Consider the following 20,279-nt stretch of genomic DNA (forward strand, 5'->3'; position numbering starts at 1 on the left):
CTTGAGAGGTAGTGTTGTCTAGTCTTGTTGGATCCTTCCTGATGGAAGAATTCATGTTTGTAGTTTGTTGTCCTACAGCTTGGTTAGTGGGTTAATCTTGTGTACCAAGATCAACATAATAATTTGAATTAATAGTGGAGTTCGTAATCTTACCTGACAGTATGTGGTTCTGTTGTAGTTGCTCATTTTTGCCTTTTTCTTTAGGTGCAGTGGGTTTTGGCCCTTTGTTTTACTAAACATTGTTTGGCTCATTTTTCTATTTCTTCTTTTGAGTTTGCCACTCTTCTTTATTTTTGTTACTAGTATCAGCTTGTGGTTGTGCTTGAGCACTAGATGTAGAGGTATTAGGCTTCAACTGCACCTCGGTATTTTGTACTTTCTGTTGATTCTTGGTCTCCATGCCATCCTTATTATTGTTTTTCCTGATAGCTTCTACTTCTTTTCTTCTCTTCTGTTCTTCATCTCTTTTCTGGATATTACATACATGTATCATATGACCCTGATGCTTGTAGTATATGTAGTATTCAGTGATATTTTTATAATGGATTGCTTGTCATCTTCCTAGTGTGATGTCTTCTTTATCATACCCCATTCACATATATGGTTGGCTTTTATTAGGGAGATTAACCTATACCCTTACCTTTGCTATACTTCCTCTAGTCTTTTGGATAGAGTTGTATCCAGGTATAGTACTTTGCCAATAGGAGCTAATAGAGAAGTCATAAATTCCTTATTGTAGCAGTGTCAAGGTAACTCTTGAAGGGCTACCCAAATTGGTACAATTGGTGTTTATTCCTCAGGACTGAAGGTAGGTGTCCATGTTTGTATCCTTATGATCTATCCTTCAATGATCATTCTCTATTTAGTCCACACTTTGATGTAGTCCATATCATTGTCCAGGTCAATATAAACATGTCTAACATTGAATTATGCAATCTTGACCCCCCCTGAAAGTTGAGTCTGCAGTATGAAGCTCCTCCTTATCAACTCTACTTTGGGCATGGTATTACTAAATTTGCCTACTAGAGTAAACTTGCATCTTGAAGCCAATTTAATCATGAAGTCCTATTTGTTAAAGATCACTGTAGGTAGGCCTATTTGGTAGTGAAGGTAGGTCTGGATAATTTTATAGGGACTTCATTCTTGTCTTGATTGAGCCTAAGTTCGGTCGCAATGGTTTGGATGGTAGTGTAGAGTGTTGGTTAAGGGAACTGGTCCTTCTTGCAAAGGAATTGGTTCTTTTGGGAGTTTTGGTTGTTATTACCACTTGGTTGAGTTTGGTTAAGGACTAGACTATTCCTTTGGATATTGGGGCCAAGTTTGTAAAAATTGCTGAAAACTTTAGGATAATTTTTATAGGATGTTGTGGGCTGTTGGAGGTTTTGCTGCTGGGATTGTTCAGGTTCTACAGAATGGTTCAAAGTTGTAGGCACTTTGGTGACTGATTCTAGGTTATTATCAACCTTGATTGGATCATATTCTATGCCTTGTATTGGACTAACCACAATAGTACCATAGTGCTCATTTGCATGAAATGGAAATTGATCTCTAATGGATTTCAACACATTACCATCATAATTTACCAAGTTTGAGGGATTAGATATACCTTTAATTTTCTCTATTCTCTGCAGGTAAGAATTACTTACATTTTCTCCAATTGTGTGTTGGCCTCATTCCACTTCCTGATCACCTTGTTGTTGTTCTAGTGTAGGACTCATAACAGACCTATTGATGTATTTGGCAGAGGATCCTTTATTCTTATTAGTAGTTTAAGTATCAATCTAAGTACTATTATTTTTTACACCAAATTAGAAAGTAGAGGAGCTGATGACATTAGTCTCATTATGTTCATATTCCAATAGCTCTTTGTCATTTCTCAAGTTTCCATTCAAATTTGAAGAGATCAAACCTTCATCATCAATCATTGGAGTAAGATCTTCTCTATTTTTCATATCACCTAATCTATTACTTTTAGAATTATCCAAATTTGGGGCTTGAAATCTGTCACTTGAGTTTTTGACATTTTCAACTCCAGTAGGTTATTTTTTAATATTTCAATTCTTGGGGTGATATTCGAAAGGAGCTACCTGGTGAGGGATGTTAGGCTCATTGATGATACTTTTTTGGTATTGGTCTTGCCTTGATAATGTCATGAGAGTTCCAGCACCGTCGTCGGATGAGGGATGTTAGGCGCTTTGATGTGGAGAACAAACCCAGTGATCGACTCCCTTTGAATGTCTCCAGAGCTAGATCGGTTCCAAGATCGACATTCAGGAGACACAATCACGATTCTCCCTTCTTCAGTGATGTGAATAATAGATTGCATCAATTCAGCTTCACTAAAAATTGTTAATGCAATTTCAGTTTCTTTATACAGATTCGAGGAAGTATGAGTTGAATTAGAAGATAATGTTTGATGGATTATGTTCTTTTTGAGACTTCTCTTCTTTTGAGAGTCATCTGGTGGCTTAGAATGCTCCACCGGCGGCATTGACGCCATTCTGGTAGAACAAAGTTGATAAACAGTATTCGAGTTTTTAGAAGCCTTTATGTTATGGGTCTTTCACTATAATGGTTATGCCTTGCTTGATCCGGGTGAAAATTTCTCTTTTGTCTCCCCTTATGTGCCTATGAGGTTTGATGTTAGCCCGAAACATTGCTAGAGCCTTTTTTATTTATACTCCCGTAGGTAAGTCGGTTGTGGCTAAAAGAGTCTATAAAAGTTGTTCAGTTATGGTCTTCCATAAAAAAAACCTATGTGATTTAGTTTAGCTTGAGATGACTGATTTTGATGTTATCCTTTGTATGGATTGGCTATATGGATGTCATGGTTTATTGATTATAGAACCCGAGTGGTTAAATTACAATTTCCAAATAAGTCGATCCTATAAGGGAAGGGTAGTAATTCCGTGTTCAAAGTTCAATTCATTTCATGTCTTGAAGCTCGAAAAATTATTTTTGAGGGATGTATCTTCCATTTTATGAGGGTTAGGGATGAAGATTCCAGAAGTTCCTACTCTAGAGTCGGTCCCCACTATTAATGAGCTTTTGGATGTGTTTCTCCATGATCTACCTGGTGTTCCTCATAAAAAGGAGATTGATTTTTGTATAGACTTCTTCCGGGTACTCAACTTATTTCTATTCCTCCTTACCAAGTGGCCCTAGCTGGATTAAAAGAGTTGAAGGATCAATTAAAAGACTTGTTAGACAAGACTTTCATTAGACCAAGTATATCTCCATAGGGTGCTCCCATTTTATTTGTTAGAAAGAAGGATGTTTCACTACATATGTGCATTGACTATGAGCAATTGAACAAAGTAACCATCAAGAATAAATATCCAATTCCGAGGATTGATGACTTATTTGATCAATTGCAAGGGGAAAGATACTTCTCTAAGATTGATCTTCATTCCGATTATCACCAATTGAGGGTGAGGGAGTTTGATATTCCCAAAATGGCATTTAGAACAATGTATGGACATTATGAATTTCTATTCATTTCTTTTAGTTTGACTAATGCGCCCATGGCTTTCATAGACTTAATGAATAGGGTGTTCAAGAAATATTTAGACATGTTTTTGATTGTGTTTATTGATGAAATTTTGGGTTATTCTTAGAATGAGGAAGATCATGCTAATCACTTGAGGATTGTGTTGCAAACATTAAGAGATAGCAAATTATTTGCCAAGTTCAACAAATATAAGTTTTGGTTCAGGCCGGTGGCTTTTGTTTGTCACATTATGTACGGTGAAGAGATTATGGTTGAACCTAAGAAAATCAAGGCGGTTAAGAATGACCTAGACCATTATCTCCTTTAGATATTAGGAGTTTCTTAGGCCTAGCTGGATACTATAGGATATTTGTGGAAGGGTTTTCATCAATCTTGTCCCCTTTAACCAATTTGACTCAAAAGAAGAAGAAGTTTCAATGGTCAGAACCTTGTGAGAAGAGTTTCCAAGAGTTGAAGGATCATCTCACTACTGCTCCTATCATAACCTTTCTGGAAGGGTCCAATGGTTTCGTGGTGTATTGTGATGCTTCAAGGATTGGTCTTGGTTGTGTTTTAATGCAACACAATAAGGTGATATTGTATGCTTCAAGGAAACTTAAGGTGCATGAACAGAACTATCCAACTCATGATCTTGAACTAGTGGTGATGGTGATTGCTTTGAAGATTTGGAGATACTATCTTTATGATTTCTATGTGGATGTATTCACCGACCATAAGAGTTTAAAATATGTGTTTAAAAAAAGATTGAAACCTTTGACAAAGAAAATGGCTAGAATTGTTGAAAGACTATGATATAGTGTATTAATCGTCTGGTCAAAGCTAATGTGGTTGTTGTACTAAGTAGATTGTTCATGAGTAGTATTTCATATGTTGAATAAGGCAATAAATAATTGATTAAAGATTTTCATAGATTGGTACGTTTAGGTGTGCGGTTGGTTGACTCTGATTTTGTCACGATACAACCTAGGACCTAGTCGTAATACGGCAATTGAAACCCCAAAGGGCTCCAACCAAGCCTCTTGTACATATCATAAGAATACATAAGATGAAATATAAGAGCGGAAACATCATAAGAGAGTCTAAAACATGAATAAAAATCTAGAAATGTCTTATGACAACATAGACTCAAACATATGTCCAACTAGATGCCTCTAAACATGAGTATGGGAGGGGTCTAAGACATGTCCTTAGCTCACCCTCAACATACAACGCAAACAAAATTCTTTTAAAAAGGAAATAGTAACCAACTTGAAACTAGTCCCCGGTTAATGAGGAATTACCACAACACCTTCGGATAGGATTGCCTATTAATTATGTGGACGATTAGGATCTTCAACCTCAACCCTATATTATGAGACAATGCAGGGACAAAGTATGCATTAGTATGTTGAAATGTACTAATTATGAGGGCGTGACATGCAATGTAAATCATGGAATGCAAAAGTCAAGTAAAACACATGATAAGTTGGAATACGTAAAGTCATGAGAAAATCATAATTGACCAAAGCATTTAAAAGCATAAATTCAAAATCATAACATACTTAAAAGATTATACATATGTGGGATAGGAACCATAACCGACAATAAGACCATGCGAGTTATAACATGGAATTCGATGATACCCACATCGAGAAGGAGGAGGCTACTTTTCCAGGGTAGACTCCTAATCATGAACATGTGTTATTTTCGGATCCACTAGCTAGGCCAGAAGGCAATCTTATGGTTGCACGTAGTTATGAGACAAGAGACTTTATATAAGGACCCCTTGCTTCGATCCCCCACCTCAAGTCCACATTCGGTGCTAAGTCAAATCCCACGGAATACATACATAACATAAGATCATAATTTCATATATTATAGTCATGATCATAGGCTTGAAATCATAAAGTACCTCATCTTCATAACATACTTGTAATGTGAGAATTTTCCCTTTCATCATTACAATCATATTTGCATAATTCATATTGTTAGTCCTTAGGTCGCCTTACTTCATAACTTACATGAAAAACCATAATTTTAGAAATACTTATAATTCATGATCATAATAGAAATACATAGTCATAATACATACTTTGAAAATTCATAACCATAGCTTGTACTTGAAATTAGGGTATGACATGAATGAATGATCAATTTACTTGAAAATCATGAAATTAACTTGAAGATATGCATGATCATAAACTTTATATCAACTCATACATAATTCATATAAATAATATTCTTTAGAAGTATAAATCAAAATACTCATAATTTACATCACGAACCCTAAAAATCAAAATAGGAGAATTTATGGAAAAACTCTTCAATTTAATTTAATAACCATCAATTTATATCAAACTAGACTCATGATCATATTTTAAATCAAAATTCATGCAATTGGAATAGAGATCACAAAATCCATAAAATACCATACTTTAATTTGATAGAAAATCTTAGAAATTGATTGATCTTCATGGATGAAAGGACTTATGAATCAATACTCACATACCTTGAGTGAGAATACCAATTAATTTGAAAGAACTTAAGAATTTTGATGGATAAATTGAGTGAGTTTACTTGAAGTCTTCTCACACAATCATGCTAAAGATGGTGATAATTATAATTCTCATTGAAGTTATTAATTTTTATGAATCACTAAGTTAATGAGCTATTCCTATTATATTTTCTAAAGATGGATTGATAGACAGTTACTATCTTTCCCTATTATGTTATGATTATGTTTTATGAGTTTTCATTGGGATATTGAGTAAGCACCGAGAGGACTACTAGGTGGGGTTTGGTCTAGTAACATAGTTGGTTACCCAAGGAAATCCTAGTAGCAACCTAAAGTTCCAAACTACGTTCCCTACATGACCTAGCTAGTGGATCCACATATACCATAGTTGAGTTGAGTTGAGATGAGTAACATGACAGAGTATACCCTAGCAAGGTAGTCTCCCCATTCTCAATGTGGGGATTATCGAATTACATGTAATAACTTGCATGGTTTTAGATATCGGTTAAAGGTATTATCCCATAAAAGTTAAATATCAAGTTATGAGCTTATGATGAAGTTAAATGATATGCATTGACCATGAGTTTCATATGTTTTCAAATTATATAAGCTTTATTCATGTTCATTATGATTGGTCATGCATCTTATGGCAAATTATTTATGTTCCTTTACTTGTACATGCATACCTCATATACTTAGTACATTCAAATATACTAACGCATATTTTTCCTACATTGTCTCATAATGTAAAAATGGACGACACTCACGACTATCCTATTCATGGCTAGAGTTGGTTAGATATCAAGAGTTGGTGAGTCCTCATCTTATCGAGGGCAATTACTTTGTTTCATATTTCTATTATTTTCCTTCTTCTTATTGTTCGGGTGAGCTAGGAGGTTATCCTAATTCCCCATCAAATATTAGACTAGAGGCATATTTAGACGACTTTATGATGTAGTCCATATTAGATGTCAATTGACTTGATTTCCCTTAGTCCCACTCCCTTTAGTTGATTACTTCTACTTACATCTTGTTATCATATTGTTTACCTTATGAATCCTAAGATGGATGGGTTGGGGTCCCTCACATTCCCATTGTTGTGTCGTGGCTTGCCCTTAGTTTAGGTCATGGAAGTATTCCTAAGACTGTAGTGAGTGATAGGGATCCTAAGTTCCTTAGCCACTTTTGGAATGAATTGTGGAGTTGACTTGGAACAAAATTATTATTTTCTACATCTTATCACCCACAAACCGATGGTCAAACCGAGGTTGTGAATCAAAATCTTGGTTTTATGCTGGGCTATGGTTAAAGGAAAATTCATATCTTGGGAAGACCAATTACCTTTAATTGAATTTGTATACAATTGTGTCATCCATGGTCTTAGTGGCATGTCTCCATTTGAGGTTGTTTATGGATTTAACCACCTAACCCCTCTTGATCTAACCCCTTTCTCTCAAGATGTTGTTTTGAGTTTAGATGATAACAAAAGGGCCAAGACCATGAATGCCTTGCATGAGAATGTGAGACTTCAAATTGAGAAGAAGAATCAAGAAACAGCCAAGAAAGTCAATAATGGTCGGAAAAGGGTTGTGTTCAAACCAGATGATTGGGTTTGGGTCCATTTCCAAAAGGAGAGGTTTCCAAAAAAAGGAAGACAAAACTAATGACAAGAGTAGATGGTCATTTTAAGGTGCTTGGAAGGCTAAATGACAATGCATAAAAAGTTGATCTTCCTCCAGAATACCATGTTCACAACACACTCAATGTATGTGATCATTCTCTTATGGTTGTGCGTGATGGTGATTCTTTAAATTTGAGGACAATATCTTTTCAAGAAGGAGAGAATGATCCAGCCCAAGGTTCCTCGAGGCCTTTCACAAGGAGCCAAGCACGTGAGCTCCAAGTGTTAGAAGGCTTATTCATGAAAAGAGATGCACTTGAGTGCATTATGGAACCATCTCGAGGATTCTATGTAATTATGATAGCTTAGAATGATGAAAGAAAGGAGAAGGAACAAGTTGGCCATGCTACTTTATGAATTTTAATTAATTCATCCCAAAGGAATTCAATCAAACAAGGACCTTACTTCATTAAGGGTAAAATTATAATAGCTATTACCTTTGTTTATCTATCCTAGTATAAGTAGTAGTTCTTACTATTTGGAAGGTAGATTATTATCAAAAATAAAGATTATTACTCGTTGAGAGATTTGAGGGCTTGCTTTAAGCTTTTGGTTGTGTTGAAGATTAGAAAGAAGGGTTGCTTGGGAATTCTAATTCTCTTGAGATCTTTCTAATAGATTAGATGTTTGATAGGATATTCAAAGGAGATCATTTCTATTTTGAATTGGTTGTCTTTTATTCCTTTCTTATGTATACCCTTATATCTTCTTTTCTTTTCTTTTCTTTTCCTTTCTTTTTGTTATTCTTAATTTTGTTCTTAGAATTATATCAGATACCAAGTTTGTCATGATCCAAGATAGGTCTTGCAGGCGACATGGCGATTAGAATCCCAAAGGACCCCAATAAGTTGTAAGGTCCTTGGTGTTTTGAAGGTTGGACTGTGTTATAATAAGGTAAAATAGAGGGAAAATGGCTTTGGAAGATTTTTCAGATGCCTATTTTGAAAAATAAATTTTTTGATGAAATTCACTGTATAGTGAGGTACACAATTCGCAAACCTGTTTCCCCAATTTAAAAAAATTTCTTTGGTCAAATATGGCCAAAAATCTCATTCACTCAAAAATGAACTGCAGGGAGCCACTCCGCGTCATGGACTTGTTCCCAGATAGTTCAATTTTTTGCAAAAATTTCTAATTTTAATGGACGGCAACTTGGACAATTCCCTGAACATATATAGTCGAACTTGGAAGTATTTTTGAGGTTATTTTCCACTCTTTTGCCTACCCAAAACAATAAATTGTAACCCCTCCCCCTCCTTTCCCAAATCATCACCTACAAAATTTCTTTCAAATAAAGGGTTTCAAGGCTCCCCATTGAAGACCAAGCATCAAGATTACTTCAATCTTCTCAAGATTTCGTCAATTCCTCTTCAAGCTTTACTCTAAAGTATGTGGGTATTTATTCATGGATTCTTCCACCCATGGAGTCCAAAACCCTTTTCAATCAAATCTCTTGTTTTCAAGTAAGATTTCCTTATGGGTCATTCTAATTTCTACTTAATAGCATGAATCATGATTAAATTAATGATTATTGGTATACTTTGATAAAAGTTGGCTTCAAATGCATGGATTGATGGTTTTGTAAGTATTTTCTCTACTTAGATCCTTAAAGGTTCTTGAAATTCATGGTGGATCAGTTAAAGCGTGATTTTAATTGATAAATTTCATAGTGTTTATGCATATTTTATTTACATACATGTTTATAAGTTGAAGTAACTTGAACCCACATAGTTTTACTCTATTTTCATTAAAGCATGCCTTGAAGTTTATGGAAAGAAATTAAAGGTTTATGAAAGCCAATGACTGTGATTATGGGAGTCTTTTCAATGAAACAATGAATGTTGGTGGAAAGCTTTCTCACCTAAGCTAATGGATTCTCTATGCGATAAGGACAATTCTTGCATATTTGAATCACCAAAGGTTTTAAGGAGTTATTCTATCGAATAATGATTTTATTTCTCAAACTATATGTATGTTTATGTTACTATGATATACTATTCTGTGGAATTCGACTTAGCATCGATTGGGGCTTGAGATGGGGTTCGATAAGGGAATCCTAGTAGCAACCACTTGTTTCATTAACTATGTGCCACAATAGTAGCCCTTGTAGGCTAGGCTAGTAGATCCACAAATGGACATCAAATGTTAAACAAATGAATATTGACGGAGTTCTACCTTGGCAAGTAGTCTCCCTTTTCTAATGTAGGGGGTTACATTGGATTCCATGTTATAGCTCACGTGGTCTTATTGTTGGTTATAGCCATCTTCCCACAAATGTATAATTTAAATGCTATCTACTTGATTACTCATGCATACACTCATTTATGTACTTTACCTTATAAATGTCCTAAATGTTTACATTATATTGCATTCCTACATACTTAAGATATTCAAAGTACTAATGCACACTCTTTTGTCTATATGATATCACCATGTAGGGACCGGTGCTCCTCCTCATTCTCCTCCACATGGCTAGTTAGAACTGCTTGAAGAATACTTTTGGTGAGTCCCCATGTTTTGGGAACAATACCCTTTTTTCTATCTAGTTTATGCTATGTTGAGACCTTTAGACATCTATTATGGTACTTTATAGTTGCCTTAATTGAGGGTGAGCTAAGGACATGTCCTAACTTTCGGTAAGTCTAAGATTATATGTATTATTAGCTGTATGTATGATGATCCTTGACTACTATGGTGCTTGTTTATGATATTTTCCCCATAGTCCCTCTTTCCCCTTGTTTTTTCTTGTTATTGATTGTTATTACCTATGAAAGGCTAAATAAATGCTAGGAGGTTTGTTTGAGATATCTTTGGGTTCCTCATTCGTCGTGTCACTTCTAGGCCCTAGGCTTGGGTCATGACACCAAACCTATTAGCATATCCTTCATGATCATACATAAGGTAAATAACCAAATAAGCTAAAATATAAACACGGAAGAAAAGTCTCAATAAAAGATCATAAGTCTCAAAACATGTGATGAAAAACAACATAGACTCTATAACATCCAACATGCCTCTACTAACTAGATGGGGTTATAATACAAACTCCTATGTCACCCATGAAAATATAAGAGAAATGAGATTGACATATGACACAATGAAAATAAAGTGTCTTGTCCTCAAAGCATGAGGACTCACCAACAATGGAAGTATACAAGCTCAACTCTACTCACAAATAGGAGGTGCGCAATGATCGTTTCTCTCTACATTATGATATAATGTAGGTAAACGTATGTGTTAGTACATGGAATGAAATAAGTATGTGAGAAGTATGCATGAACAATAAACATAGGACATAATTAATATGAAATATGAAATGCAATAATAATATCTTAAATATGAGTAAAACATGAAAACCTTGAAAACATCATAATTGTTGGTCCAAGCATCAAAACATCGTCATCATAAGAACTTTACAAGTTTTCTTTAACTTGTGTGGGGTGGATCTTAACTGTCACTTAAGACCATGCAACCTATTACATGGAATCCGATAATCCCCACATCAAGGAGGAGGATACCTTGCCAGGGCATACTCTGTCAATGTACTTTCTTTAACTGGCCTATATGTGGATCAACTAGCTTCGCCATATTGGCATCTTTAAATCTACACAGGCAGTGCAGTTTGGAACTAAAGTTTGCTACTAGGATTTCCTTGGGTATCTATAATGACTACTGGACCAAACCCTACCTTAGAGTCCTCTCGATGCTAAGTCATTATCCCATTTGAACTTTCATGCAAACATAGTCATTATTTGAAAATATAATAATAAATATCAATTCATCCTTATAAAGATAAAATAAGAATAGCTCATCTATCATCATCATAGAAAATCATAATAATAGCTCATTAACTTTCTTGATTAATAAAGAATCCATGACTGGTGAGAATTTTCCTTTCACCTCTTTAACATACTAGTGTAAGAATTGCCTTTCACGCCATGAATTCTTTGCTTATACCTTATTTGAATCATCTTTCATAAATTCTTGCATAAAAACATCTTTGAACATCATTCATAAAGCTTTCATTGAAATAACTTGAAAATCATGATCATAACTCATAATTCATGCTTAAAATTCATTATCATAACTCATAAACATACTTAAAACTAACATATCGCATATGTATTTGAAATTCATCTTGAAATCATGAAATGAAATTATGAGAGAACTATCCAAACCAGTAAGGTGCGCGATGACTCTGTGTTGTGGACTTTCTTGCCTCCGCATTGCGGACCTGGCGATGATTTTCTAGCCGAATTTAGTTTTTAGCAAGAGAACTTTAGACCTTTGCCTAAATTGTTAGCTAATGAACCTAGACATTTTAGGACCTAATTCAAATCTATAAATTTATCTAAACCTCTAATTTTATTCATTCTTCAATAATTCACCTACTCAAATATTTCTCTCTCTACAAAAGACTCTCAAGGACTCCATTGAAAACTTTAAGTAAATTCACTCAAGATATCCATCAAAACTCTCAAGTTCTTCCAAATAATTTGATGTTCTCACTTAAGGTATGTGGGAATTGATTCATAGATCCTTTCATCCATGAAGCCCAATCAATTTTTCAAGTTTTTCTATCAAATTAAAGTATGGTATTTTATGATTTTATGATCTTTATTTCTATTGCATGAATTATGATTCAAAGTATGATCATGAGTCGATTTTGATATAAATTGATGGTTATTGTAGTGAATTAAAGAGTTTTCGATGAGTTTTCCATGAATTCTCCTATTTTAATTTCTAACGTGCCACTGTAGGATTTGCCTTTTGGGATTACATAGTGGATCCACATATAGCGTATGTATGACCCACCTAGCGGGGTAGAGTCTACCTTGACAAGTAGATTCCCCTTTCCTCCAATGTAGGGGCAACTTTAGAATTCTATGTTATAGCTCGCATGGTCTTATTGTTGGTTATGGTTTATATCCCACATATGTATGGTCCTTTTTATGTTTTAAATGACTAAACCTATCTTTTACTTTATATGATACTCTTATGGGTTATTATGCCTTGATCCTTCTTAAAGACTACTTATTATTTTTTTAACTATTTCTCCTATCATGATATTTAAAATGGTTATTCCTACAAACATGATTTTCTATTCATTGCATTGACTACATACATAGTACATTCTAACGTACTAATTCATACTTTTTTCCTACATTGTCTCATAATATAGGGGTTGAGGTTGAAGATCATATTCGTCCACGTGGCTAGTTAAGTTTTTCTATCGGCAGTATTTGTGGTGAGTCCTCATTTATTGGAGACTAGTCATCGAGTTGGTTATTGTTTCAAAGACTTTTGTTATGTTTCATATTAAGGGTGATCTAGGGACATGTCTTATCCTCCGTCAATGTTCATGAGTAGAGGCATCTAGTTAGACAAATATTTTTAGTCTATGTTGTCATTCCTAAATTTCTCTTCATGGTTTAGACACTCTTATAATGTTTCTTCTTTTATTTTACCTTATGTATGCTTATGATATGTACAAGAGGCTTGGTTGGATCCCTTTGGGGTTTCAATCACCGTGTTACGACTAGGCTCTAGGTCGGGTCATGACAAACTTGGTATTAGAGCATAAGGTTTTTCAAGTGTCCTAGGGTGTCCAACATGCCACGTCAAGTAAAGTCTTACTCATGGGAGTGAAGAGCGTCACACTTCTGAGTAGGAGGCTATGAGGCATTTTAGGAATTCTCACTTCTTTCATTATCCATGTCATGCTATAGAGTGTACCATAAGACTTCTTTTCTCTAACGGTCTTTCTTTGTGATTTTCAAAGAGATGGATCCAAGAAGACAACCATTTCCAAGGGGAGATAATGTTAATGAAGCCCAAGCTCCCCCGTCTCTCCAAGACAATGGTCCCATACCGGACCAAGTGACTAATGTGGATTTCCAAACCGCCATTACTATGATATCCCGAGTGGTGACCAACCAAGGTGTTGTGACTCCTCCTAATGTTCCTACTTTGGCCTCAAGAGTAAGGAACATTGCACAAATGAATCCTTTGGAGTTTCATGGCTCAAAATCTGATGAGGATCTTTAAGAGTTCATTGATGAGGTCTATAAGATAGTGAGTATTATGGGGGTGACTTCAAACGAAAAAGAGGAGTTAGCGGCTTACCAATGTTACACCCCACACTTTTAAACTCGGAATGCCTCTTAAGTTCCTTAGACATAATCATGTGATCCGGATACACTACGACACTATCAAATGACTCTAAGGAGGGGAAAATGTGATACCCCATAGTAGAGAAGGTTGAAAATAGAGTCATAAGAATCTGGAAGGAATTGGAGGACAAGTGATGAGTCGTAGGACTTGATTTACTCATGTAAGCTACTAACTTAGAAGTCCTACATACCAAAGCTACTTGAGTACGTACCAATCTTACGTAGCATGGATTACATATGCTCTTAAAATAAGATGAGATTATGAACCCACGAGGAGGAGGAGAAGATGACACGTGGTAGCCAATAAAAGCGTGACACGTGGCAGCACCTCAAACAAGAAGGTGACCCACCTACTTGGGGTCAAGTAGGTGACCAACCTGCTTGGGGGAGGTGGGCCCCACTGCCACGTGGCAGCCCCACCTTGCTTGCATGGACAAGGTGGCCTAATAAAGGCTAGACACGTATCCCCCTTAGGGGATGACATATTTCACCTCTTGGGACCACATATATGTATGTATATGTAACATATACTTCAGTTCCTACACTTAAATCTACAGCAAAACAAAGAAAACAAACCCTAAGTCTAGAGAGAAACTAGCGACGGCTTGGAGGAAACAGATAGGTAAGTCCCGATTTTATTCCATGAATTAATTATTTAGGGTATCCTACGATGATATAGATATGTTTGAAAACGAAAAATCCATTTTGGGGTAGCAAGGACGAGCTATAAATAGTCTGCTACTTTCAGCACGTTAAAAAGGTTTCTGAGGCGCAATTTTGGCCAATTTCGGTTAAGGTAAGGCTTCTCCTTTAAATTTGGACTTTATGGGATCGTTATGAAGTGTATTATACACCTTTTATACTGCTTTAAGTGTAAAAAGTCATGTAAATGCTCGATGTTCAAAATAAACTAAATTGGAATTGTTATAGTTAAATTATAGTCGAAATGAGGCATTGTACGGGTGGAGCTTGTTGCTGGTTGTGTGGTTGTGTGTTGCAGTGCCAAAGTGTTCTAAATGAGGTGGGGGAGATTCTAGTTGCATACACATGACCCCCCCTCCCCCCGCTTCATACAGTTAAAGGTTTTGCAAAATGGAAACTAGAAACCTTATTTTGGTATCGTAGTTTTGAGCGAGCCATTTGGAGTTTATGTTGTATATTGTTGATGTGAATTGCTTAAACATATGCTTCAGGTTGTTTTTTTTGGTTGTCTGTAGGTATTAGGAGTGAAATTGGGAATTCGAATAGAGCACATTATAGGGGAGGTGCTGCCCAATTTTCGTTAACGCCCTAACTAATTAAAGAACTAGTCGTGGAGACGAATAAGGAAATAGGTTCCATGAATACTAGGGTGTAACTTAAGGTTATGGAAAGTCAAGAGTGGTTGATCTTCATATTACTTCTGTGTTGAATAGGTTTAAAGGACGATGAGGCAAACGTGGCAAAGAGTAACCCGTACGAGGTATGTGAAGCTTTCTCTTGGCATGTTTTTGGAATAAGTATGTAAATCTGTGTTTCTTCCCTTTTGGAATGTCAGAGCCTTAAGTAAATGGTATGTGAAATGAGAGGATAATTCCATTCCCATAACTCCAAGTACGCCTCATAACCCCTATCCATTACTTAGTATTGGAACTTCTGTAAGAATTGAGTATTGCCTGTTAAGGCTTCTACGTGTCAAAAAGTAGTGTGTGGAAAGCTATATCTTCCTTATCTTGATATTTACTTGGAATGAAACTAAGACTATGATGCCATAGTTGTTCACTGAGCCCCAGGATGGGCCGGATACGAAATATGTACAGGGTGACCACATGAAGGGAGGTACAGACTATGTAGAGCTTACTCTCTTTCTTTTCTGGCATGTCTTAGTTGTAAGTGAAGTATGATACGAGCTCTGAGGTAACTCCATTCTTAAACATCTCCTATGTACTTTTGAATATCGAACTCTTGTAATAGTTGAACTAGTTCCCTGGAAACTTCTATGTATTAAGGAGATAATGAATGTACAGGCTACAAGTCTTAAAGACTATATGACACCAAGTGTTTTGATTCCATAAATGATTTGGCCCTATGTTAATACATGTCTAGGGTCCCTGAGATTACAATTGAGACAACCCATAATGGCATTTATAGAACACTCAAGACGACTACACTACTACGCGGGTCCTCAGGCAAAAGCTTAACTTTCTTATTCTATCGAGTCTCCGATATGATTTAAATTTCATATAGTTACTCACTACTCTATTCTTGTATACTATAACACTTCTTCGCTGAGTCCCAAGTTGGTTATCAGATTCGTGCAATTCACTGCATTGTCCACCACCCCTCACTAGAGGTCCGAGTTACGTATGTATATATATGATGATGTGTTGTAATAAGGTGGTGATGGCATGGGGCCTATGAAGGTTTTACAGATGTATTCACCGGATCCTTGGTAGGGCCGTCTATATGGTATAATTTGAACATGCATGCTTTTGTAATTCACAGAGTACACGTACAAGTTTCTGATTTGATATTTTATCCCCTGCTTCTCTATTTTAGATATGCTTCCAGTTGTGCTATGTTATGTTTTACATACTCAGTATATATATCGTGTTGATCCCCTTTTTTGGAGGGCTATGTTTTATACCCGTAGGTATAGATACAGGTTTTGGGAGTCCGTCAGCTTAGGATTCTATTTAGGTCAGCTGGAAGAGGCTCTATTGTATCGAATCCTGGGTTTTTGGTACTGACCACTAATGTATAAAATTGTTTGTTCTATTCAAGGGTACGGCGCAGGCCCTGTCCCACCATATGTTATCATTAATTTTTTAGAGGTCTACAGATATGTATATGTAGATTATCTATATCAGTTTGATTCATCTAGGTCTACATGATATATGATACATGTTATTATGTTATGGCAGCCTTGTTGGCTTACGTGCCCTTTCATAAGGTGATACAAATGAAAGAGGCTATAGGTTTATTAAAATGTTATTGCCCAATAAGGCTCTGATGCATGGCGTTGTGTTGTTTGTAGTTCGGTTTGACTACACTTGATTTATATGCATTGCATGTCTATAGTTCGACTTGACCACAGCTAATAGATATGTATATGGGGGTCCGGGTCAAACCCCAGTTGCGGCCTACGGGGTTGGGTCCTTGGATTGTCTGCAAACCGTGTCTAGTAGAGTCTTGATTATCGATGTGTTGCATGGCACATCTATAAACAGAAAGCTATAGGACATTTAGGATGTTACCTATCTCTCATATCTGAGATCGTGCTATAGATCTGAGTCATAGGAATATCCCTTATACTAATTTTGGATTTTAGCAGAAGGACGACATTAATAGAAGAAAGTAATTGACGACATGGGAAGTTATGAAGCACACAGGTAAGTAAAGGCATGAGATATATCTGTTGTGTAAGGTGTTGATATATGATTGAAATGTAAAGGCGAAACCTTAAAGTAAAGTAGACAGGGAAGGACAACAAATGCAGTTCGAAGTTGGACATACGAGGTAAGTCCATTATTTCCATACTATTGTTGATATTGAAATCCATGTGTGGCTGCGATATGAGATGATATTTGAAGCCTTGTGTAGCTGTGATATGACATGAATATATATATGTGTTAGTCCTGTGAGGCATTGTTGGTATTTTCTGTGTGCAGGTTTGGGATAAGTAAGAAATATAGAGGAAACTCTGCCAACATTATCCCAGAACAAGAAAAGGGAATGAAACATAGATTCTTAAGATGTCTTGGAAATTGATACCAAGTACCCCTATTATATTTAACTAAAGTTGTAAGAGGTACCCTTCATGTTGTCGATAAGGGGTACCATTTTTACTTGGAGAATGTTATTTTAGAGAAACAAAAGTCTATCTGAGTAGTAAAGTTTAGATTACGGTACCTTCAGCCGTATTTGTGTTATAGGACCAAACAGAAAACAAAAAGCTCAGGTTGAAGGGTAAGATGTCCAGCAATTGAGTATCACTTTTCTTAAAAAGTACCATGCCCCCAACTCTTAGTTGAGAATTAGATAAGTTGTTCATAACTTGAGGATAAACCTAGGGGGAGACCATATGGGTCCTGTGATGTTTAAGAGATTCTAGTTTTTTCCAACGATGGTTGGAAAATGGTTTATGATAATAGCTTATTAGTTCTCCACCAATGAATTGGAAAATGAAATGCTAACAGAAGCACCACAGAGAGATGTTATGAATTGAATATGAGTATAAACTAAAAGGGAGATACGTAAGTATGAGTTTAAAGGTATAGTACAACAATGCAGGGATAAAGTAGAACCATTAGTAAGGCACACTTGGTATATGTTGACTAAGTTAAAAGCCTATGTGGGGTACACAGTAAGGGTAAGGGCTATAAGGTATAAAGGAGTAATGCGCGTACACAACGTCAACCCAAAAATAACGGAACTCTTAAGAGACAAAGATGACAAACTTAAGGAATAAATGGTGCAGCTTCCATTCATCCCAAGAAACAAAGGATATAGGTTGGGAAAGCCACTAATCCAAGAGAACCTTGGACAATGAATACCAGAATACAAATGTTGCCTAGTGTATATTAACTTTTGATAAAGATAAGTAGAATGTGGCCTCGGATGAGTTATTCCATGGGTCCCATTACTCAAGTACAGATTAATAGATTAGGTGTCGCACTATGTGTGGGAAGGCTCCTGTCCCCTCATAATTTAGCCAAGTTTCCGTACATGGATAATTAGGTTGGCAAAAAAATACAGAAAGATGGGGACATAATACAGTACCAAGTAGACTGAGGAAGGAGACTGGATGAATTTAAAACTGGGCATAGAGACATAGAGCAAGGTATAAAAAGATGAAGGTATAAGTACCCTCTAAAGGGGAGGAAGCAAGTGAGAAAACTGTAAAAGGTAAGATGGAGGCAATTGATATGGCAACATATTTTAGATGGATGCTTAAACTTCAATAAGATCCTTTGTTGAAACAAGTTAGGAAGATCTGGAAGTCGTCAATAATTGGATAGAAGTCAGAATGCTATGCAAGATAGTGTTAAGAAGTTTTCAACAAGACCTTGAATAACATAACTCTAGAAGGTGAATGCATATGAAAATAAAAGGGTATAGCAATAAAAGGATATCGAACAAGTCAAGAGACACTACGAAGGATAATGACATCATATTGGGTCAAAAGCCAAGATGTTGGCCATAGAGTTGGTCGAAAATGATGTTGTGGTAGATAAATAACTAAGGAAAAAAGGAACACGATATGATAGGGGATGAGAAGAGAAAAGAGTGCATAAGGAAAAAAACAGAAGTATAGCAAGATGGGATAACCAAGTTTCAATATGAGAAAGATGTGTACAGTAGAACAAAGCAAGAGACGGAAAGACTACGTCTACCTCCTACAGGTTGCATCAGAATGGTTGTGCAACCTATGAATATAGATATATAAATATCAGGTTAAGTGATTAAGTACATGATAAAATATATAGGGGCTCAATAATAACAATACCGTTATGGTATTTTGGATACCCTATCGAGTGATACGGGGATAGGTTAAGCCAAACTATAGGAATGGAATTAGTGCTATGGACTAAGTAAAACATGACCATGGTTGGACCAAAGATCTACCCCTATACCAGTTGCAAGATAACAGAGGAAAGGGCAGGGCAAAACATGAAGACTAGCGAGACGACGCTAAGGTAAATCTTGGGCTAAGTTGAGTGCCACGCACATTATTGCAAGGATTACAATGAAACACGACACGAAGACTTCCAATGGAGGTCACCCATTCTAGTATTACTCTTGCCCAAGCACGCTTAACTTTGAAATTCTGATGGAATTTAGTACTTAGTGCTGGTATGATCGCGCGAGATGGAAGGATCTGAACTAGTGATGGAGAAAAGACATGGAATTATGTACCTAGAGTACTATAAGTTATGTTGAGGGAATTGTAAAAAGGGCTTAAAGGAAACCCGCATGATTAGATAATTACTAATTGATGGCGCACTTGAATGCCACAGTTCTTCAACATAGTACCGGTTAATGATAGGAAAACCACAACATGGATATCTGGGCTAGTGGGCGAGGGAATTTTGACACCACTTGGAAGCCAACTCTAAGGATTGAAAAGCAAAACCCAAAAGATAGAGTGCTAGTTAAAATTCTGAAAAGAATCGAGAGGGACTATACGAGGCTAAGGATTCCTAAATTATCAACGTCATTATGCACCTATTCTATACTCTATGAGAGTAGGGTGCTATATGGGTTATTGTGAGTAGGATAATGAAACAGCCCATTTGTTTTTAATGAAGACCACCTGTGCAGCTGGAACTAGGTAAAGTTATAGGACAAGGAGGTAGTAAGGTTCCATGAGGTTTCCCCAGTTAATATCTCAGATAGAGGGACTTCAATTATGATTAACGTTTGGAGATCAGTCCACGA

At 36.2% G+C, this 20,279-nt stretch overlaps 1 pseudogene; it reads right to left on the reverse strand.

Moving 5' to 3' along the window:
* Positions 1-19,589: 19,589 nt before the first annotated feature.
* LOC129883844 (5S ribosomal RNA) lies at positions 19,590-19,708 on the reverse strand (annotated as a pseudogene).
* Positions 19,709-20,279: the final 571 nt, after the last annotated feature.

Source organism: Solanum dulcamara, chromosome 3 (assembly GCF_947179165.1).
Source record: "Solanum dulcamara chromosome 3, daSolDulc1.2, whole genome shotgun sequence".
Classification (NCBI taxonomy): domain Eukaryota; kingdom Viridiplantae; phylum Streptophyta; class Magnoliopsida; order Solanales; family Solanaceae; genus Solanum; species Solanum dulcamara.